Source organism: Arvicanthis niloticus, chromosome 1, assembly GCF_011762505.2.
Source record: "Arvicanthis niloticus isolate mArvNil1 chromosome 1, mArvNil1.pat.X, whole genome shotgun sequence".
In the NCBI taxonomy this organism is placed as follows: Eukaryota; Metazoa; Chordata; class Mammalia; order Rodentia; family Muridae; genus Arvicanthis; species Arvicanthis niloticus.
In genome coordinates, this window is record NC_047658.1 from 15,414,368 (window position 1) to 15,438,189 (window position 23,822).

The 23,822-nt window shown below is 43.0% G+C and overlaps 1 long non-coding RNA gene across 3 annotated transcripts in view; it reads left to right on the forward strand.

The window, feature by feature from the left end:
* The window catches only part of LOC143442008 (uncharacterized), a 121,996-nt gene that overhangs the window by 82,976 nt on the left and 15,198 nt on the right, over window positions 1–23,822 (forward strand). For 2 of the 3 annotated variants that reach the window (XR_013109865.1, XR_013109864.1), the window contains exon 6: window positions 10,243–10,347. The exons of the other annotated variant lie outside the window; for it this stretch is intronic. This is a non-coding gene — a long non-coding RNA (uncharacterized LOC143442008). The remainder of the gene's footprint in view (window positions 1–10,242; window positions 10,348–23,822) is intronic. 3 annotated transcript variants of the gene reach the window in all.

The following is a 23,822-nucleotide window of genomic DNA, read 5'->3' on the forward strand; positions in this document are numbered from 1 at the left end:
GCTCCTCAGGGAGCCAGAGAACATGAGTGGGTCCTATCTGCCAGAGAGAAGCTGTTACCCACAAATTGGATGTTGGTTTCTTTTTCCACTGCTGCTTTTATAGGAAACCTAGAAGCCTTTCGAGAGGGTCACTGGCTGAACATAACTCATATGCAATCCTGGCAAAACCTGAATCTGAATTCCAGGATCTGGGCCCCAGAGCAAGGGGCTATCTAGGGTCCTCATACACTGCCATTGGAGGATGACAAAAATGTCGACAAGGTCAGCAGAAGTCTACAACCAGGATAAGAGTAGAGAATACTGAACCTCCACAGTACTCAGATATGTTCTAAAGGGGCAGGCCAAGCTGCTAGTCTCTCATGCTAGCAGCTCTTCTTGGGCCTATTCTCAGGCCCACTAGAGCAGGCAGACTCTTGAGACCCACAGCAAGTGTCCCTCTCTTCCCTGTTTCTCTAGGACATGGTTATACTCCTCAGAGCTGTAAGTGGGATTGAACACCAGAGACAGCTTGAAGAGCGTACAGAACCAACCCTCTCTCTCATCTGAAAGATGCTGCTTTCAGCATGTTTGGTCAAATGCAAATTAAATATATCCCAAATAAAAATCACATCTGCACTGAGCCTTCCTAAGCAATATAGCATAACCTCCACTCACACCGTGTTTGCACCATGGCTGTATTCTCAATAAACCAAGATTACTTACAAACAAGAGAGCAGGGACAGAAGTGGGACTCAGTGATTGACCACTTGTCTACAATACAGCAGTCCCTGGCTTCTAACCCTAGCCACGAAAACAATAAAACCGAAACAAAATCAGCCCCAAACTAATTGGGTAGAGTAGGGTAAATTGAAATGCTGTTCCTTTCTGTATAAGGAGAAAGTTGAGAACTCAGAGGTGTTTTGTCCACATGAAGAAGTGCTCTGAAACCAATTCCCAATCATTAGTGAGGAGAGGGGATTCTGGATTATCATTTGACTGGTCTGGATCACCTGTCTCTGGCTCACTTGCTGTGAGCAGTGAGTTATCCTGTTCTGCCGCCTGGTGGCTATTTGTGGTATATTATTAATTTTAAAGAGACAGAATCCAGTTTCCTCCAGGTCTGTGGGAGGCTTGATTCTAGCATCCCCCCATCCCCCTCACATCCCCAACACAACACACACTCACAGGTACAGTCAAACACATATGCAATCAGCTCTCCTCTTTTTCCTTAAGCTGGATGTGATCGATCATTTTCCTAACGTTAAGTTCTCTGGGCTTTTCTGTGAGTACTTGTGGCTCCATAGACCTGTGGGTGGGGTGTGTTTATGGTGGCCCACCTAGCTGAGATGCTAGAGCTGGAATACACAGTGGGCATTATCACCAAAGTGAGTTTGTTTTAAGCTTTGGTGATGGGATTTGAACCTAGAGTCTTGGAGTTTGTTTTAAGCTTTGGTGATGGGATTTGAACATAGAGTCTTGCACATATTAAGCAAAAAAGTACTCAGCTCTCAATCAGATATCTATTCATCCTTCAGAGTTGGACTAGACTCGGTAGCTTTAGTTCAAGGACAAACAAATGAATAAGGTCAGGGTAGGTGCTTCTCCCAGGCTTTCTCCTGATATAATCCACCTTCTAATCTCAGGTGATGCTATGCCCTTAACTCCCCATTGTCCCCTATGGCTACAGTACAGAATCCCTCAATCAAGGCAATGGGAGCTGAGATTTGTTCCTCACACTTACACTTCTGAGTGCTCACTCCAATTAATGCAGTGCAGTCCTCATTCAGCAACATTGCCCAAGTGATGGGTATGGACCACCACTGTGTGGGGAAAGCTGCAATCTCTTTGAGAAGAAAGAACAAGACTGGAGAGAGAGAACAAGTCAGCAAGACCCAGACAAGGGCCTCCTGCTTTATTCATAGATCAAATGTACAGCTGAGGTCAAGGAAGAGTAGATCTGAGTGAGACTGTACTGCTGACCACACTTCCATCTGAGCGGACTTCTGTCTTCTCTGTCTGTGTCCCTGAGTGGTAGAACCTAGAGTTCAAGTCTTCTGTACATTGCTATGACATGGCTTTGAGTTCCTACAAGTCGATGAGAGAAGACTTGTCTTCTGTGTCCAAATGTGTCTGTGCATTGGAAAAACAACAAAACAAGGGAGGAAAGGAATGGGAAAAAATGAAAGAAAAGAAGGAAGAAAGGAAGGGAGGGAGAAAGGGAAAGGGGGGGAAGGGGCTGGCAAGATGGTTAGTGGTTATGGGCACTCATTTCTCTTCTAGAGGACCAGGTTCAGTTCCTAGTACCCACACAGCACAGGCAAAACACTCATACAAATAAAGAAAATAAATATATATCTTTAAAAGGTGCATCTGCACATCTTGGGAATTCCACGCCATTTGGGACAAGCCCTTTCCAGTGGAGAAGTGCTAGCTTAGGATGGGACTGAGGCTCAGTAACCGGCTAAGTAAATGCTTCCAGGAGGGATCTAATGGGGACAGTGTAACTAATGAAATTAAATTGGAGGAAGAAAGATGAGCTCTGCTAATGATTAATGTTCAGCTTAATAGATCAGTGGGATATGCTGGGTAGAGAAGCTGCCTGGAGGGTTCTGGTCCAGTGCCCACGCAGAGGGAGAACAAAGGGGGAAATACTCCCGCTCCCACCCCCACCAACTCCAGCTTTTCTCTGGGGAAATACAGTTATTAATTGCTCTGAAATGTCAGCAGCTTCACTTCAAAGTAGCTGCTCCCTCAAAGATGCCTTCTAATGGGAGTCTTTGCTCTTCCATGTGAAATTATATTTGGAGGAGAGGGGACAGCAGCATCCAGCACCTTTCCTAGGTATCTATGTATTACCATGGAGAGGTCAGCCTCACTCAACAATTGTGATGGAGGTGCTGTAATTCCTACCCATGCTTTCAAGGATGTTAGACACCCATGGAGGCATAGACAAGCATGGAGGATTAAGAGGCCCAGTTTTGGGGAACAGACAGGAGAGAAGTTAGAGCACAGAAGTTTTTAGCAGCAGTAATACCTGTAGGCCGAAAGGAGCAGGAATCCACGTGGTCATCCTCCAGGGACCGGCTCCAGGTTCAGAGCATTGAAGTAGGGCTGGGTGTGTGTGGCTGCTCTTAACTTTCCAAGCCCACTTGCTCATCAGAAAAGGGCCACTCCCCCAGGACATATAGCCCCCTCCCTCCATTCTTTCATGAAGCACCAGCGCCTGTATCTGCTTACACACTTAGGCTGGAGGCCTGAACAAGCTGTCTGGAAAGTGGACAGCTGGTAGAGAACTGGGAGCAAGTAGGCCCAGTGGCTTGGCAGCGGGGAGGTGGCTTCTCCCCCAGGGTAGACATCTCCACTACAGCCAAATAATCCTCCTATTTTTTACTCTGTCCCATTTAACTCTGCAGTCTTTAAAATAATGTAATCTCTAGGACTCAGTGGCTTCCCCCAAATCCTATTGACCTGTGAGTCGGATAAGAATTGATCTCATTTGTGTTTGAATGAATGAATGTTGTCTGTGCAAGCACAGACTTCAGGGCCAGGCTGGATTCCAGCATCATAAAAGCAGAGGCCTGTGCCTTGTGGTTACAGATTGGCACAAAAGCTATCTAGCCAGCCACTCTCATAGTCTGTAAGGGCTCTGGGGGATGAGGGAGCAGATGCCACAAGTCTGCCTCAGTATTTGTTGTCCAAGAACCTCATGACCTTGCTGGAGTGTGTCTGATCAGCGTTTCCCCTGTGACTAAATATTTGGTCATGGCAGCAAGAGAGAATTTCATCAGTGGACAGCTCTATTTCTAAGGTTCAGGTTTTTGTTTTCTCTCCCATGAGGGAGCCACTCTGGCAGCTCTCAGCATCTCTCACTGACAGCCACCGTGCATAATATTAAGCAGGTGTTGGACTCTTCCTGCAAGGCAGGAGATGCAATGAAAGGACCAGAGTGAGGCTGTGCTCCTTCCATTCTAGGCTGTTTCTGTATTCCTGGGGTCTCTTCACCAAGCTAAAGTGATACTTGCATGCTTCCCATGGAAGAGGTGTGTGTGTGTGTGTGTGTGTGTGTGTGTGTGTGCACTTCTTATGTACTGGTCTCACACCACATCCATCACACACCCCTTCCTCCACTTGGTGAGCCAATTCATTCATTCAGATTCCCCTCTTTATCTTTCTTCTTGTCTTCCTCTCTCCCTCCTTCCCTCCCTCTCTCCCCTCCTTACTCCCTTCCTTCTTTTCTTGGTCTCTTGAAAAGATGGAAGAATGGGATGTTGGCTAAATGAGAGGTAGAGACTGGAACACTGGCCAAGAGTATCTCTGCTGTAAAAGGTCCCATGGGCTCAAGGATGAGCAAAAACCAGGAAGAAGAAAACAGACCCAACATGAAGAGTTTCATGGAAAAAAAAAAAAAAAAGGACTCGACTGGACAGTCAACTCCACAGAAGCCTTGTGAGGGAGATTGCTGGTTTGTTTAGTTTGGTTTGTTGGTTTCTGTTGTTGTTGTTAGTAGGATTTCATAAATTAGTCTAGGCTGCCTTGAACTAAAAATTTTCAGACCTCTACCTCTTAAATAAAGTGAGTGCAGATCTGTGGCATCACACATAACTCACAGAAAACATTTAACCAAGACCAAGGAAACCTTTATTCATAAAGGCCAGTGGGAAGGCTACCTTTGATGTATTTTTTATTTCAGATTTAATCAATGTTTTTAACATCTATCTTAATGGGCACATGTGAGTTTTAAGATTCAGACTCCCTGGATTAAAATCTATCATATTGAGTCTGGAGAGATGGCTCAGTTGTTAACAACATTGGATGCTCACAACCACCTGCCACTCCAGTCTTAGGGGATCTAACACTATTTTCTGACAACTTCAGTACTGGATGCATGTGGTTCACAGATATTTATGTAGACAAAACATCCGTACACATAAAATTTCAAACTGACACCTAACATATCTCATCTTTAAATATCCAGAACATGTAAATTTGACCTATCATGGGGCAACTGATTTCTGAAGGTCCAAAACAACCAAAGTAAACATAACAGTAAGCAAATAAGACAGACAAACTGCAACCTAAAGATCAGTATAGAGGTGTAGCTGTAAACTGTTATTTGCTGAAGCAAGACTCATGACATTAAAAGGGAAGGAAAAAGGGGGGAAGAAAGAAGGAAGGGAGGAAGGGAGGAAGAAGGGAGGAAGAAGGGAGGAAGAAGGGAGGAAGAAGGGAGGAAGAAGGGAGGAAGAAGGGAGGAAGGGAGAAAGGAAGCCAAGCATGGTGGTGCATATCTGTGATTCAGAATTCCAGCGTTCTGGAAAATGAAGCAAGAGGATGGCAAGTTAGGGTGGGACCACTCTGGGCTACATAGTAAGATTGTTTTGTCTTATAAATAAATACATTGTAAATAAGTAATCAAGTAAATAAACAAACATTGTACATTGGGCCTTGCTCCTCCTGCCTACACTGGCTAAGCCCAGTAGTTAGACTCATCCACATAGTCCACTGATTCCTGAATCATTTGAATATAACAGTGTTGCAAAGAAGAAGCAAAAGTTAGGATGTTCAGTCTGCATTGCTCAAACTCATAATTCAATATGCAGGAGTACAAGTTTGGTGAGGGAGAATTCTGGTCTATTCCTGTTTAGTAACTTTCATTTAAATGTATGTCTCTACAATGCTAATTTACATGAATAACTCCCACTCGACAGGGAAGGAAAACTGAGGCCCTGACATCCTGAGGTGATCTGACTAGACATGGTCATCAGATTCTTGTGTTAATGTCCTTGCCTCTTTAAGAAGCTGAAAGGAACTGTGCAGCAGGGATGCAGGGAAGGAGGCTGCTTCAGAGGAGGTGGACAGCTATTTGCACAAAGTTCCTTGAAGGAAAGGTCAGTAGAGCATAGTGTAAACTCCAGGGAATTCTGTGTTCAAATTGATTCAACAGCCAGCACGAGTCAGAAGGGAAGGGAGCCGGAAGCTGGTGACTACATTGTAGACAGAAATTACATTGCTTCTGAAAATAAGCTGTGTTGCTATAAAGGATCTTGTTTATGAATGAAACTGATTGTATTTTCCCTTTGGCTACTTGTGGGTTTTATCCTGGTAAGAAGAGTCTCAGCTCATGGGATCCCAGTTTCCCTCATTATAATACAGTCAAGGTCCTAGCTCACACAATCTCAGCTTCCCTTAAGTAGCTGCTTGCTTAGTGGCTGTTTTTATTCAAGGTCTGATTTGGGGGTGGGTGGAGAGGATCAGCAAGTAGTGGGAAGAGTCATGTAGAAGAAGAGTGTGTATGTGACTTACTGGTTTTGCATGATGTCTTGTAAGCTGTATGCAATCTGCCAGTGGCTCTCTCCCTGCTGTGTCTTTTAGTGATGTCTACTTTTGCAATCTGTATCCATTCCCCTATGAACTGCAAACTGAACTAACTGGTGTCAGATTCTGTCTGTAACCCAGAGCCAGAGGTAGAGACTTTATGGAAGTAGGACTCTATACAGACATTATAATTAAGCTGAGAGCTGGAACACTGTGAACATCTTCGAGACAATCTACTAACAAGAATGTAAAGAATCAACGGTTGTGGCTAGACCTTCAGGCTCAGCAAGTGGAGTCTGAAGATATCAACCCATGCCTCTGGTCAGCTCTGGTAAGCAGCAGAAGGCTTGGGGTTTTGCTGTCCAAGGAGTCAAGAAGGCCAAATCTTTGTTTTGTGGTAGTTGAAGAGTGATGGCCAACATCCTTCTGTATTTTGTTGTCTTACATCCCTGGGGACACAACTCGGGCTTGCCTCCAGTTCAAGAGAACTCTGAAAAATACAAACCAAGGTAGCTGACAATTTTGCCAGGAAGCAAAAGATTCTTCATCTAGCTCCCTGAAAACCGCTCATTCTGGAGGTATGGCTTAGTGGTGCAGCAATTACCTAGACTCCCCCAGTGAGTTCACTTAATTTGAATTAAGTGTTCAAATACACCACCATGTGAGAGACCCATCTCATACAATCCAGCACACGTTCTCGCCCCAGCCTTGCATGAAAACACTTATGCATACCACAGCACCTTTCTCTCCTGGTACTGACTGGGCATTTGTATGTGTGACAGATCTGTTCCTAGGGACATCTGAGTCAAAGGTAGACAAAAGCAAATATTCAGTACTGACATCCTCATTCACTGTTTGCTGTATGGGATTTAACCAATCTCAACTAAATCCTCTCACCTGGTTAACAGGTCTCCTTACAAATCAAATGCTACTCAAATGAATTTTCCCAGCAGAACACATAAACAGCAATCCTAAATGACTACGTATTTTTTTAAATAGCCCCTCTTACTGTTTGCTAAGATGAAGGTGGGCTGAGCAGGTAGAATAAGTTCTGCTGTGGCATCTGGCATGGCAATCAGGAATGACAGCTCACTCTGTTGGTTTGCTGGTCTGGGCACAAAATTAAAGAGACTCCATGTGCTTACCTTAGGTGTAGATAACTTTGAACAGGTTTAATTCATAGTTTTGGTAGTACTGAGAATGGTACCCGGGGTCTTGAGCATGTTATGTAACTGCTTTACTATTAAGCCACATCCCATCTCCTCACTGAGGGATTCTCGGTAAGTGCTCTACCACTGAGCCATGTCCTCTGCCCTTTACTAGTAGATTTTAAGCAAACCATTAAGTCCTACTGCTTAAATATATTTGTATCGTAGGCAAGCAACGTATCTCCTTGCCATGCTCTGAACTCTTCAGCCAATACATTTTTAAAAAGGAATGTTCTAGAAATATATGGGTAGTCCTATTCATACTTCTCTGTGGAGAAAAGTAATTTCAATGAGATTTCAAGACTCAGGCTGTGACCATCCACATCAACACTTGCTGCACTCCCAGGCAACACATGTGCAAAGTCGTATATGGAGCTGTCTGTGGGATTCGGTCCTTTAGCTTTGCACTTTGGAGATGAGCATGCTGGATGGTACCACTGTGCTCCACTGATCTGCTGCACAGTTGTCTGAGAGCAGAGCCCATAGTTTTACATGATTCATCACGACTTTTGTGTAAATGCAGTGACCAGTACTGTTTCTCTGTAAAGAGGGATCTCAGTATAGTACTTCCCACTACCTGACTCTGCCTTTAATAATGGCAATCTCTGAAAAACAAGCTATCATAGCCCATCTAAAAGAGCTCGCAACGCACACAGCCTTGATATCTGTAAGAAAAACAATGTAAGCGATGGGTATTAAATGGTAGCTATTTGAGGAAATAATAAAAAATGTTTTTAGTAGTGAAAGGCTGGTGATTGCCCAAGTCTCCACGGCTGAGACTCTATCAGCCTTTCCATTATGAAAGCAATTTATAACTTGCACATGAAAATGTCCTGCAGCAGAAACCAGGTGCATGAGCTCTCTGTCCAGAGAGAGGGACTTGAGCAGATTTGGTCATGTCAGTTTGAGGGTTGTAAAGGAAAATCATCCTGAATATGCAGGTAGATCTGATGTTGGGAGAATTCACCCAATGTAGCAGGCAAAGAAATCAAATAATGAAGGAAGTGGGGTATCTTCGATCAGAAAACCTGTCTGGTAGGTAGTGTTGCAGGTGACTCAGATCCCAGAGATAATGAAACTTGGGATTTGCCCATTAATTTCTGAAGATGACCATTAGGGCGCCTTCTCTCCAGGACTTAAGCGACCTGGAACACACAGGGCTAAGGCAGTTCTTCAAACTGATTTGTGAAGGTGGTTAAGGATGACTATCCCTCTGATATAAACATCCAGACCAAGAACAAGTCTAGAAATCTCTTTGATAAGACCATTAGCAATGATGATAGGACCTTGATGTCTTTCTGATAAAGCCATTGATTCATGCATCGGAGGTAGACACCAATCACAAGTATTCATTATCAGATACTGGAAAGGGATGTGCCAAGGCACTAAGGCAAAACAACCTTGATGCTTTTAGGGAATGTTCATGTGCAAGTGGTCCTTAGCTTGAATTCTCTGGGAAGCTTGGACTTGAGACAACAGAACCAGGTTTAAAATACTTTACTCTTTCCCCATGGGAAATTTGGGGGGAAAAAACAGAAATAAAAGAATAAGGAATACTAGCACCAAGACTGCAGTTTGTGTGTGTGTGTGTGTGCGCACGCGTGTGCATGCATCTGTATGTGTACATTTATATATTACATCTGACCACAGTTTTCCCTCCATCCTCTCCTCCCAGTTTCTACCCCCACCTTCCCCTCCCCAACTCCCATCCACTCCTCCTCAGTTTCTATTTAGAAAAAGTCAGGCATCCCATGGACACTAACCAACCATAGCTTAGCAAGTTGCAGTAAGACCAGGTACCTCCTCTTCTACTAAGGCTAGACAAGGCACCCAGTAAGAGAAAGTGGTCCCAAAGTCAGACAAGTGAGTCAGAAACAGCCCCTGCCCAAACTGCTGGAGTTCCACAAGAAGGCCGAGCTACACATCTATAAAATATGTGCATTAGGTCAATCCCATGCAGACTCTCTGGGTTTGGATTCAGTCTCTGTGAGCCCCTATAAGCCAAGGTTGATTCATTCTGTGGATTTTATTGTGGTGTCCTTGACCCCTCTGACTCCTGCAGTCCTTTCTCACCTCTTCTGTAGGATTCCCCAAGCTCTAATGTTGGATTGCGGGTCTCTGCATCTGTTCACATTAGTTGGTGGATGGAGCCTCTCCGCTCACAGTTGGTCTAGGCAGCGATCTATGAGCATATCAAAATATCATTAAGAATCATTTCACTGACTTCTTATTTAATTTTTGTCATATTCACTTCTATTCTAGGTATCTGGGCTATCCAGTCTCTGAGTGTGGCCCTCTAGACAGTGTTAGGGGTGGATTCACTCTCACAGTATGGGTCTCAAGATAGACCAGTCATTGGTTGGCCAGTCCCACAATTTTGGTGCCACATTTATCGCAGCACATCTTGCAGGCAGGACAAATTGTAGGTCAGAGGTTTTGTGGTTGGGATGGTGTCCCAATCCCTCTACTGGAAATCTTGCCAGGTTACAGAAGATGGCTGGTTCAGACTTTATATTCCCAGTTGCTAGGTCTTAGCTAGGCTTACCCTCATAGATTCCTGGGAGTTTCCATTGCCCTAGGTTTCTAGCTTGTCCCAGAGAAGGCCCCCAGTTCCCATTGTATCTCCCAGTACTCCCTCACTTTGTCCTCCCCCAAACAGATCTCTCCTGTTCCCATCCCCACTTCCTCTAGATCCCTTACCTCATCCACCTACGATGTCTATTTTATTTCCCCTTCACAGTGAAATTCATGTGTCTTCCCTGAGCCCTCCTTGTTGCTTAGCTTCTTCGGTTCTGTGGATTATAGCATGGTTATCCTTTACTTCACTGCTAATATCTACTTATAGGTGAGTATATCGCTTGTTTGTCTTGGTTACCTCACTCAGGACTATCTTTTCTATTTCCAAACATTTGCTTGGAAGTTTCATGATGTCATTGTTTTTGCCAGTTGAGTAATACTCTGTTGTGTAAATATACCACATTTTCTTTTTCATTCTTTGGTTGAGAGGCCTCTGGATTGTTTCAGTTACTGGATATTATGAATAAGGTGCTGAGCACATAGCTGAGCAAGTGTCCTTGTGGCGTGGTGGAGCATCCTTTGTGTATATGCCCAGAAGTGATATAACTGGGTCTTGAGATAGAACCGTTCCCAATTTTCTGAGAAACTGCCATATTGATTTCCAAAGTAGCTGTACAAGTTTGCACTCTCATCAGCAATAGAGGAGTGTTCCTCTTGCTCCAAATCCTTGCCAGTGTGAGCTGTCACTTGTATTTTTGATTTTATCCACTTTGACAGGTATAAGATGGAATCTTAAAGTCATTTTGATTTGCATTTCCCAGATGGCTAAGGATGTTGAACATTTCTTTGAGTGATTCTCTGCCCTTTGGGGTTCCTCTGGTGAGAATTTTCTGTATAGGTCTGTACTTCATTTTTTTAAAAGTAGGAGTATTTGGTTTGTTGGTGTCTAGTTTCATGAGTTATTTATATATTCTGGATATCAACCTTCTGTTAGATGTGGGATTGGTGAAGATATTTTACCACTCTATAGGCTGCCATTTTATTCTATTGACAGGATCCTCTTTGCCTTAGAGAAGCTTTTCAGTTTCATGAGGTTTGATTTATTAATTGCTGATCTTAGTAGCCATGCCATTGGTGTTCTGTTTAGGAAGTTGTCTCCTGTGCCAATGCATTCAAGGCTATTCCTTCACTTTCTCTTCTATAAAGTTTAGTGTATCTGGTTTTATGTTGAGATCTTTGATCCGTGTAGACTTGAGCTTTGTGCAGGGTGATAAATGTGGATCTATTTGTGTTTTTCTACATGCTAACATACAATTAGACCAGCACCATTGGTTGAAGATACATTCCTCTTTTCATTGTACAATTTTGGCTTCTTATAAAAAAAAAAAGTGTTCATAGGTATGTGAATTTACTTTAGAATCTTTTATTTGATTCCAAAGTTTCTACATTTTGATTTATTTATCTGGTATTACGTTAGGTACAGGTTCTTTAAAATTTAAAATTAGCTCATAATGAATCCCTGATTCCCCCATGCATGTTGAGATACTGTATTACTGGACATATTACAGTGCTGCTCTGTAAAATTATGAAAATCCATTGATGAGAGTATTCACACATACATATTTTTACATCTTTGATTATTTTCTTAAATTCCCACTGAAAGCTTCCAGAAGCAACTGTGTTGAAAGATGAAGCTATTACAAGTTATTCGATTGTTTATGCAAAGTCAGAGATGGGCTTCACCCTTTACTCCTTCTGCTCGGTCCTATAAGCAAAGCTGATGTTCTTAGTAAGCTGGCATAGATGCTGCCTGCTCTTTCTGTTGTTGAAGAGAGAATATCAAAATAACACTCACTCTTTGCTTTCTTTTTTTAACTCTTACTGTGTGCCTGATGATAAACTAAGCATTTTCCCAATTTTTTGTGTGTGTGACTTTACACAATAATATCAGAAGAACATTATTTTTCTCTAGGTAACAGTATTTCTTCACAACGTTTTTGTCCCTATGCTTTTCTGTTTCCTGAAGTCGAGGCATATGTGCTCATCCTGTTTATCATCATCCTTTGGCATGGCCACGACTGGCTTGGCTACTGTGATATGAACAGATACTCACCAGAGGCTTTACATTTGTTTGGGCCATTTCTCTTCATCTCCTTATTATACCACACTCTCTAAGGAAGAATGCACACCATAGTTAGCAACCGATCCCAGAGTGCCAAGATCGGTGGGGCATACCTGTGCTAATATCTAAAATTTCACTCTGGAACTGAGCCAGCCAAAGCCAGCCATGTTGACACTTGATTGAACATCTCCAATTGAGATGTAAATGTGTGTTATTGTAAGCCACTGAGTTTTACAGGATGCATGTCACACACTATAACTGAAGCTTCATTTGTCAGATAAGGAATATGAAATGTAGAAAGATTAAACATCCTTACCAAGGTCATACAAAAGAAAATAAAAGACCTCTACCCCCTTAGTCCTGCCTTCATTTTGGAAACAGTGTACAAAGCAACCAGCACTTTTGAGTAGTGAGGGCTATATAGGCATAGGACCATCACTTTCTATATTCTGGCTTGAGATTGGGGATCTGGGGACAGAAAGCCCATTTCATTCTAAGTAGCTGTGATAGTTTGAATAAGAATTGTCCTCATAGGCTCATATATTAGAATACTTGGTGCAGAGTTGATGGGACAGAGTTTGTGAAGAATTAGGAGCTGTGGCCTCATTGGAGGAAATGTGTCACTGGAGCAGAGGGCTTTGAGGTTTCTCTGACCGTTCACCATGCTCTGTCTCTCTTTGTCTTCTATTTGCTGAACAAGGTGTGAGTGTTCGGCGCTTCCTGCTGCCATGCCTTCATTCGGTCATCACAGATTTTAACCCTCTGAAACCGTAAGCCCAATTAAATGCTTCCTTCCATAAGCGTTCTTTGTCTTGGTGTTTATCACAGCAACTGAAAAGTAACTAAGGCGGTAGTTGTCTGTTATCACAGGTATCAGCAGGGTTGGGCTGAGTCTAGGGAAAGCATCCTGTGCAGAGCCTACAGGAGCAACTTAGTATGAGGATGGATTTATCTAGAATTTGAGAAAATTGACATCACATGTTGACACACCACATGCACTCATAATTCATATTTGTGAGCACGAGCTGTTGGGTCCTTCTGCTCAATCACCCACAGCATTCTGGCTTAGGCAAGTGACAGGACCTCTTTATCTCAATTCTTTCCTCTAGAAAATGAGATGACAAGAATGTTCTCCTCATACAAATGATGTCGTGTTTAGATAAAATAATATCCATAAATGTATAGAAGACTATTTAGTGGACAGTAAGCCCTCAGTAAATATTAAATCATTTCCAGTTTTATTTTCTATCACTCGTGGTCCATGTAGCTCTGGTGTGAGGCATGGCTACCTATTTAACTTTTCCCACTAAACTGCTAAACAAAGAAACAATCCTGTGGCTAAGACATCATATACTCTGGACACTAAGCTATGGCTGCTTTAAATTATATAATTTTGGCCATTAGTGTGGTTAGACAGTCATCAGTTGGTACAATAGAGTTTGACTCTCCTGGCTTGCATTTATATTGTTGTGATTATGACTAAAATCAATTTGGGGAGGAAAAGTTTCATTTAGCTTACACTTTCAAGTTCATCACTGAGGGAAGTCAAGGCAGTAACACAGGCCAGAAACCTGGAAGCAGGAGCTGAAGCAGAGGCCATAGAGGAGTGCTGCTTACTAGCTTGCTTCTGTTGGTTTGCTCAATTCGATTTTTCATACCACTCAGGGCCACCTGCCTAGGGGTGGCACCATTCACAGTGATCTGGGCCATCGACATCATTCATTAATCAAGAAAATGTCCTATGAGCAATCTGATGGAGGCAATTTTTATATTGAGAGTCCTCTTCTCATGTAATTCTAGCTTGTGTCGAGTTGATAAACTAACCAGAACAGGGATTTTGACAAACCAAAATATATATGAAGTCACATTAACTCCATCTTCAATATTGACTATGTCAAAACCATCTGATTATGATCACAGTGTAATGTTGGTATACATTATGAATTGTACCTGATGGGACTACAGACTCTCTGTTTTGGTATGTGTCTGTCTGTCTGTCTGTCTGTCTGTCTGTCTGTCTGTCTCTGTCTCTGTCTCTGTCTCTATCTCTTTTATCAGAGTATTATTATGTGGCCTACACAGACCTCAAACTTGTAATCTTTCTGCCTTAGCCTCATGAGTGCCAGGATTATAGGCTTGCACTGCCAAATCTAGCTGCCCTAAAATTCCTTCTTTTTAAAATATTTTATCTATCTATCTATCTATCTATCTATCTATCATCTATCTCTCTATCTCTATCTCTCTCTCTCTCTCTCTCTCTCTCTCTCTCTCTCTCTCTCTCTGTGTGTGTGTGTGTGTGCTTGTCATGTGTGTTCAGATGTCCTTGGGAGACAGAAGATGGATGACAGAAGATGTAACTAGAGGTATAGGCAGCTGTGAGCAACCTAACACGGGTGCTGGAAGCAAATCTGGGGCCCTCTAGAATAGATGGAAGAGTTCTTAATCATTGATCCATCTCTCTATCTCTGCACTGTTAAAAGCTTCTTTGGCCTGGACTCACATATGAGAATGTATCCCAATTATATATTTTTGATATTAAAAAGTCACTGTGCAATGTGCTTTGATACTAAAACCATATGTAGAAGTGGAGAGAAAAAGAGTGGGCACAGGACCCCCAAGAAAGGAAAAATAGAAGGAGCCTGGATAACAGGTACCAAAGGAGAAGAAGAAAAGAACAATTTGTGACATTCTACAAGGAAGGCAACCAGAGCACAACACTGATTATGTATTCCATGAAAACCTAATAGGAAGGAATTTGAGGTCTTCTAGAACCAAGAAATGTTGACTGTTTAAAGAGAAGACACATGTCATTGCTTGCTGTATCCATGTCTCATATATCACATTGTGCCCACAAACATGTATAATGATTATGATAACTGAAAATGTGACCTGATCATAAGTATTGCACACCTATAATTCCAGCATTGAGAAGGCTGGCAAGTTCAAGACCAGCTTGGGATGAATAAATACTATGTAAGAATAAATAGAAAGAAAAACAAAGCATGCAAAGAAAAAGTGTGTCAGCCTACAGGTTAAAGGTGACATGGATTTATTGCCATGAATGGACTGCCAGTGTCATCCATGAGTTATCTCAGTATTCAGAACAAGGCTAGTTCACAGATAATCTTTGGGATATGAGAGCCTGCCAGAAGCCAGAATGTTTTACTTGGAAATGGAGTTGAAGCATCAGTAAGCTAAACTGGCAGGGTCAGTTGCTTGGAGTTTACTGTGAGTTGGTTGTTGCCTTAAATATAATGGATACCACTACTTTCTGCTAACATAAGTTTGGCAGATGCCTTTTCTCCTACCCACTACTGGGTGCTGAGATCCAGGCATGATATCACCTTTTGGCCAATGTGGTTGTATTTCTGGTGTTACAAGTGGCTCGTGTTCAATGCTTTGATCTCAGCTAGTAATATTTCAGGAGGTGCTGGAAACTTAGCATGTGGAGCCTAGCTAGAGAAGGAAAGTCATTGGGTGGATGCCTTGAGGGTCATACCTGGTTATCAGTACTTGTCTGTTATCTGTCAACTGTGAGGTTGACACATGTTCCTGTGCTGTGGTCTACCTAACCACTGTTCAATATTCAATGGTGCCAAGTGACAATGGAATGAATTCTCCAAAACCACCAGCCAAAATAAATCTTCCTTCCATTAAGCTGTTTCTGTCTGGTATTTGATACAACACACAGAAATCAAGAACCTAGAACCCACTTACAGGATGAAAATATAAGGCCTTCTCCCCCCCCCCCCCCCGCAGTTGGCTGCTCTGAAGTTTGAATGTGTATGTGTATAACTTATTATATTGACTCATAAATGTCAATTGCATTTCTCTTTTACTGAGATTAATTAGTAGGCTGTACTAGGTGATACATAGAAAAAAATAGTCTCTGAGTTGAAGGGACTTAGACAGGGGCCACTACAAATATCCAAAGTACAGTTCACTCAAATTCTGTTCACAGATTTCTTGTGAGATGGAGCTGCTACCTACACTCTGATAAATTTGATTTTATTGATTGGCAACTATAAGTGTTTAAAAGTTTTTTTATTATAACAAGTGGAAATTTCCTTACTGTTCCATTAACTAAGAGAAAGATGGTGTAGACCCTGTTGGTAACATCCTCTATGTTCCTTCCCAGTCTCCTCATCAGAGAGTTCTCCATGTGAAGAATAGAGGACTCTATTTGCAATAGATGATTATTAACACAGGGAACCACATCTGGCTAAAGTGCAGTCAATAAGAGACTGCAGAATGTCCAGCCCTAAATGGAACACAAATTCCACACCTGTCCCTTCAGGGATCACTAAAGAAGAGGCCTGGAAAGACTAGGGGAGGAAGAGGCAGGCTAATTACAAGGAAAGTGTGTCTTCTGGACCCAGCAGGGCAGTTGTACTTGACAGAATGCACAAGACCTGCACCAGCTCAAGCCAGACCAAATTCCAGCATGGAGCAGTCAGAGGGACACACAAAGTCTTACTATTGCCAATGGTTAGCTTCTGAGAAAGAAAGGGTCAGTTTTCCCTAAAGTGTAACCCATTGTTTGCCAAACATGCTCCAGTGGAAGCCCAATCCGAAGAAGAAGAAGAAGAACAAGAAGGAGGAGGAGGAGGAGGAGGAGGAGGAGGAGGAGGAGGAGGAGGAGGAGGAGGAGGAGGAGGAGAAAGAAGAAGACAACAAGGAGGAGGAGGAAGAGGAAGAAGAAAGAGACAGAGAGAGACACAGAGAGATAGAGAAAGACAGAGAGAGACACAGAAAGACAGAGAAGTTGGAAGGGAAGGAAAGCAAGTGGTGGATCTGGGAAGAGGGAAGAGTTGGAAAGAGGACATGGATATAATCAAAACATGCTGTAGAAAATTCTCAAAGAATTAATAAAATATACTTTGAAAAAGAAGCTGAACTTAATGAAGTAGTTCATATAAATATGTCTCTATATTTACGTGCTAGATGTTATACAAACAGAAGAGAAGATGAGGCTGAAATGTGGGGAAGGGGCATAATGCCTGCTTCTCCGATGCTGGGAGGTAAGAGGCCTTCACCCTGAGCAACATCACCTTCCTGCAGGCTGGTGACACATTGTTCAGGGTAACGTTGGCCCTTGGTTGTATCATTCTCTAGAGTCCCTTCCATGAGGGGGTTGTTCAAAGCCAGGGAGGCCTATATATCTTTAGTGCCTGACATTAACTGGTCAGGAGAAAAATGACGAACATTCAAATATAATTTGAACTTTAACTTTAACTCTTATAAATTACTCCATGTCAGTTGCCAGGAAAGGTCACAAGCCAAAATATGTGCCCAAGTGAAATAAATGCATGCTTTGATTTGACAGTAGCCCAGCCATCCTGAGTGTCCCCCTGCCCCCCATACACACACATTTAAAATCATCTGACACGTGGCAGCTTAGGAAATGGACTACCAAGCTCACGACGCTTTACACAAATATGTGTCTCAGGTCAGGCCAATCCAATTTAAATACCTTAGTGTTAGGTGCTCTCTGTTTGACATCATTTCGACAAATATACTGGAATGGAGATTAAAATATCAGGGTGATATGAGATGACTGTACCTTGTGCCAAAAAAAAAAAAAAAAAAAAAAAAAATGAAGGCATTCAGGAGTGACAATTTAATTTAAAAACTTTGCCTCTTGTTCATAACATCATGAAAACTCACTCCTCTACCACACTTACATCAAACAAGTAAAGTTATTTGTTTTCCTTTTTTTACTAGTTCTTTGAGAATTTTGTACAATGAGTTTGACCCAATTACTTACAGATCCAGCCCCTGCCACCCCTACCCACCTGCTTTTGTGTCCTCTTTATAGTTTACACATTAAGTACAACTTGTGCTTCCTATATTCATGCACTTGTGGTCTTCAGGTGGGATGTGGTTGACATATCAGGGCTACACTCTTAAAAAACACTGACTGTCTCCCAGCAGCTATCAGTTAACAATAGATCCTAGGTTAGCAGTGGGATTTCACACCCACCTTCCTTCTCCATGATGGGATTTGTTGCGGCTTTAGCTTGCCCAGGGCTTGTGTGTGCTGTGAGCCTCTGGCTCTGACAGTTCTTCACCCCTCTTTCACATGGTCCTTGAGCCTTGGGAGGAGGGGTGTAATATAGGTGTTCCATTAGGGACAGTGTGAAGTTTCTTATTCTCCGAATGTTGGTGAATTGTGGGGTTTTTTTTTTGTGTGTGTGTTAATTCAAGTAAGCCCAAGTTTTTTACTCTTTGCTTTTTGACAGAAGTTGTATTCAATAATAATAATAATAATAATAATAATTTTAAACCATTCTTATACTCAAGTGGATATTCACACAGTATCTAGACAAAATCGTTCTGCTTACCTAGGCTCCTGGTCCAGTAACACATGAAAACATCCTATTCCATCAGCCCCTATAGAAAACAATACCCCGAGAAGGCCTGTGATGGGTTCGAGGGGCTTAGGAGACAGAGTAAAGCATAGCTATTTTTCTGCTGGCTTTGCAAATTTCAAAGAATACCAACCATTAAGCTGTATCACAGCTCCTAAACTGTGAACTGTACCTCAGAATAACTGAATATAGCAGAGGGAGGTTAGTTTCAAAAGCTGGGAAACATCGAGGAGTTTCCAAACATGGTGTAAACAAAAGTTAGCTGAAAATGAAATGCATGATGAATCTAAGGTTTTTCTAGCAGCAGTAGCTTGTGTGGCCTCCCATCACCCACCGTAGCATTGATCCTGAACACTCGCTCGCCACACAAACCTTGCACAGCGCATGCAGTCATGACATGATGCCAATGAATGCTGCCTGAAACACTTCAAGTCAGATTCGAGATTGTTTTATGTTATGAACCGCAGTATTTGTACTATACCGAGTCTTCTGCTTTTGTAGAAATATAATAACTTTTAAAAGATTTGTGTGTATTGATTCTTTTGCCTTTATTTATGTCTGTATACCGCATGAATGCAGCACTACTGGAAGCCAGGAGAGGGCACCAGTTCCCTGAGACTGGAGTTAAATACGGTTTTGAATCACCATGTGGTTGCTGGGAACCGAACTTGTGACCTCTACAAGAGCACCAAATTCTCTTAATGGCTGACCCAACTCTCTATCACTAAAACACTAATTAATTCCAGAAAACAAGAGATTCTAATTCTACTCCTGTGGTCTGCAGTCCTCCTACTTCCCTCTGGGGCTTCAGAGGTCTTTTTATGCCACACCAAGAAGGGTGAAAGGGGATCCTGGAACTAATAAGTTCCACAGGACTCCAGTCGGGCCAGGAATGCTGGGAGTGTTACAGTTCCTAAAAGAGAAATAAGGAGGTCTGGGTGGTGGGGTTCCGGGTCCCTTGACAGTGGCGGCCAGAGCAGCAGCAACAGCAGCAGCAGCAGCAGCAGCAGCAGCAGCAGCAGCAGCAGCAGCAGCAGCAGCAGCATGAGCTGCTACAGCTCCGATGTGAGCCTCTGCAGGAAGAGCCTGGCCAACCAGGCGGATCCAAGATTCAAGGATGAGTGCTTCTGGAGAGAGAATTCTTTCCCAACTGTTATAGCTCAGTAAAAACAGCCACTGTCAGACGATACTTGGTGAAATAACTTGTACACTTTATTCCATGTGGACAGGGACTATATGAACCTTGGGGAGCGGGGTGGAATTTGGGGGGTAAATGTTTCCATTGGCTGAGTTTGGGATGTTCTTGATGTTCCAGATGCTGCATTACGTGACTGAAGGCCAGTGGTGATCTTGTTAGTTTACTTGCTCTACAGCAGACATGAGAGGCTGGGAAGGGGCAGCTCCACTCCTACTATCTCAGATTTCCAAGATTCCCGGGATTTGAACACCACCTCAGCAGTTCTTAAGTCTGTTTGGTAGCTCAGCCTGTATGCCCCGTATACTCCTATTTCTCTTCATGTAAGGATTAAATTAGGATATCTTTTGATTATGCTCTGCCAGAATGCTCAGCTTGAAACAAAATCAGAGTTTGTGCTGCTGACTTGAGTTTTATGTATTTTTTTTTTAATGATTGTCTGAAGTTGTGGTTAGAACAGATTTCCAACAATTTCTAAAATGGCCCTGAATTATATATGTGTTTGTGTGTGTGTGTGTGTTATTTACGTGAAGCGAATTCTTAGCTCTGACAATTAAACAATCAAAGCACTGATCAGATCTGAGAAATGTAGCAGATTTTCTTCATCCTGCAGTACCAAATATTTAGCCAAGATTTAATTCTTTACACAAAGATAGCAAAGCACAGCCATCTTGGTAGTATAGAAAAGTACCTTCATCTTTAATAAATGGTAAAAAATTGGTATGCGTGCCAATGAGTTGTTTGAAATACATTTTTATGACTCATTGTCAGTAAATGATTTGTATGCCTGCTTTATGTTTCTATATACAATGGTCATGTAACTTGTTCTCAGATATAAAAGATTCATGGATGGAAAGAGTTTGAACCTTGGGCTCCTCCTCAGCTGCATCTTCTTTCTGCATCTCTGATCATGACTTTGTCTGTGTGTGAGCCTTCAGGAGCGTCCACATTGTGCCTGAAATGAACTCTGGCATCCTTGTGACCTGAAACTCACGCTTCTGGAACATTCTGTTCTTGAGTGGTTTTCTCCAGGGTTTGGCCTGCTGCCTCCATCTGAGCTTAAAAGTTTTCCTGTTTCATTCTCTCGAACTAGAGATGTCTTCTCCGTTCTTTCTTTTGCTAGTTCTAGCTCACCTTTCAGGTTTCTGAATAATAGCTTGGCAGTCAGAAAGCACCTCTGTAGTATCACTCTATGAGATTCCTTCTATGTCAATCATACTGAAAACAAGCTAGGAATCAGGAAGTTATCACTTTAGCCTCCTCCATGAAGAAGAAAAAAATACAAACATTGTAGATAGTGTAAGTAGCCAGGCAGGTGTTTGAACTTGAGAAGGCACTTTGCTATGCTTCTGGTACTTTCTTCAAAATATTCACAGCTCCCCCTCCAGTCCCCTTTGTTGGAGAGAGAGAGAGAGGAGAAAGAGGGAGAGAAAGAAAGGGAGAGAGAGAGAGAGAGAGAGAGAGAGAGAGAGAGAGAGAGAGAGATTTTCATGTGAATTCTTGAAATGGAACTTGGGTCCTGTAAGCACTTTACCCATTGTGCCATCCTCCCCACCCTGAAGTCATACCTCATAAAGGTCTCTCTTCTGCTGAGCAGTGAACTTCCTGTGTGCAGAGTGGGATTGGCTTGCTCACAGTGTTTGTTGCCATTCCTTTGCAAAGACTCTGGCTCAAAGAGAGTCACTGAGCTAAGCACCTGATGAGTATTCAACCCTCTTCATAGTTGGGGGCCTGGTGAGTAACTCAGTAGTTGCTTTCCCTGAGTTCTGTGCACTGATGACAGAGGAGACAGGATTCCTGAGCATGGAACAGTCTAGAGAGGAGGCAGCCCTGCCAGGTGCTATGGTTTAAATTCGTCCCCTCCATTCATCTTTTGAAGACATAATGCCTAATGCAAAAGAGTTGGGAGATTGGAACTTTAAGATGCGATTCAACCAGGCACGTGTTCAAACTGGTAATCCTATCTCCTCCAGAAGCTGACACAGGAAGGCCACACACTTGGCCTGGACAAAGTAGTGAGACCCTGTTTCAAAATAAAAGGTTACAAGGAAGGCAGGTGGTTGAACATGTTACTAGAACCCACCAGTAAGAGCTAGGGATGTGGCTCAACGGGACATGTTTCGCCTAGGAGGTGTAGTGCATACACACACACAGAGAGAAACACATACACAGACACAGATACACAGATACACACACTGGCCCAGTTACACAGACAAAGACGCACATGCTCAGTGTGATTAAGTCATGAGGACTCCACTGTAATAAACACATTGGTACTTGTAATTGTTACTGCTCATCTAGGGGAATGCTAAGTTCAGTCTCTAGGGTAAATAAGGAATTGGATGTCCAGGAAAGCAAGAAGACTCAGCTGTAGAAGAATCAGAAGTGACAGCTTTATTCCTTTGGGATGGGAGGAGCCTTGGAGCTGGGAGTGCACCAAGTAAACTCTGAATGGGGTATTTTATATACTCCCTGGGTCCTCCCCTTTCCCCCTTTGGTTCTGTCTAGATACCAAAGGTTATCCACAGGTTAGTTCTCTGCTGGTGGAATGAGCCAATTCAAGCCAGATTAGAATATATTAAAGGCAGGTTTATGGGGAAACTGCTCTCTGGAGAGTTCACTGGTCCCAAGGATTGAGGCCAGAGGAGTGGCCATGGGGCACAGGGGCATGCATGCAGACAGAGGAGAAAGAGAAAAAAGAGAAGAGAGAACTCAAGGAGACCAAAATGTCTGGATTACATAGGGAAGTGCCTCTGGGGGAAGGGAAGTCCAGCCTCCTGGCTGGAAAGTTCAGAGTTGTGGGCAGGGTGTGTAGTTAAGAACTAAGGAATACAAACCAAACCTGGAGGCCAAGTCTTCTTTGATATGTAAAATATCCACCTCAGTCTCTTGTCCTGGGGTCCAACACCAAACACCTACCTCTGTACCTTGGAAACAAGAACCCCCCTTCCCCCTCCCCCCCCCCCAGTTTCGGGGAGCACCTTTTACTTTTCTTACATACCTGTGTCCTAACTCTCGCTCATAATTCTCCATTTCAATGTAGAGTGTTAACTCTCTGTGGCATGGGTTTATGGTAACGGGTGACAGCCTCAGATGGTGCCACAAGAAGGCCTTTGCCACAAGTGGGCCTTAAAGTTGTTCTACCCAGCTTCCAAAGCAGCAACAAAATGGACCTCTGCTTTTCTTTCATTATCCAATCTCTGATGTCCCTCTCATAGGATTAGAAAATGAGTTGAAACACCATGTGCTGTGACCCTGAGAAACAGCCATTTTGCCTGGGACTCCCAGTTCACTTCTATCTTCTTCGGGAGTGTCTTCTCTGAAAATAAGAGAAATTAGCAGTGCCATGAGAGGCACTGGGAAGGAAGCCTCAGCAGCTTCCTTCTGAAAGTCTTTGTTGTTGCCCTGTTTGTTTTTTGAAAGCAATGTGTGACTTTGCTCCCTGGCCCACTAATGGAGAATGAGACTGTCTTTCCACAATATGGGCTATCGGGGGACAAATAAGCCATTTCTGCTTGCTGACACTAAGAGAAACTCTTCTCTAAAAAATGTGCTGATGCTGGCATGTGAGGCCTGAGCACACACAGTATGGAGACATGTCCCCTGGATTATGCATGGCTTGAGGACACATGGTCTGGGAACACTCGTAACTAGAGAATAGATGAACTGGGAACCACGAGACCTGGAAACAGCTCAGATATACATGCACATGGGTACACATGGCCTAGGAATACACAGTCTAGGTACACATAGTAAGGGCACACACACAGACACACAAGCTGGAGACAGCATCACCAGCAGTCTATGAGCTGTGGAGCACAGTTGTGGTGTTGGCATTTAGTGTAGGCTCTGCCCCACAGTTACCTGGCAACAGCCAGGTGTGCCTCATTCAGTATAAAAGGGGCTGCTTACTCCTTCTTTTGCTCTCTTGCTTGGCTCTGTCCTCTTGCTCCGGTTCCCTCTCTCTCACCATCCCCCTCCCCCCTCCTTTCTCTCCACAGGCTCACAGCCAGCCTCTACTCCTCTCCCCCCACCCCCACCCCAGCCTTTCTCTGTCTCTACTGTTTCAAGTCCCCTCCCCATGTGCTGAATAAACTCTATTCTATATTATACTG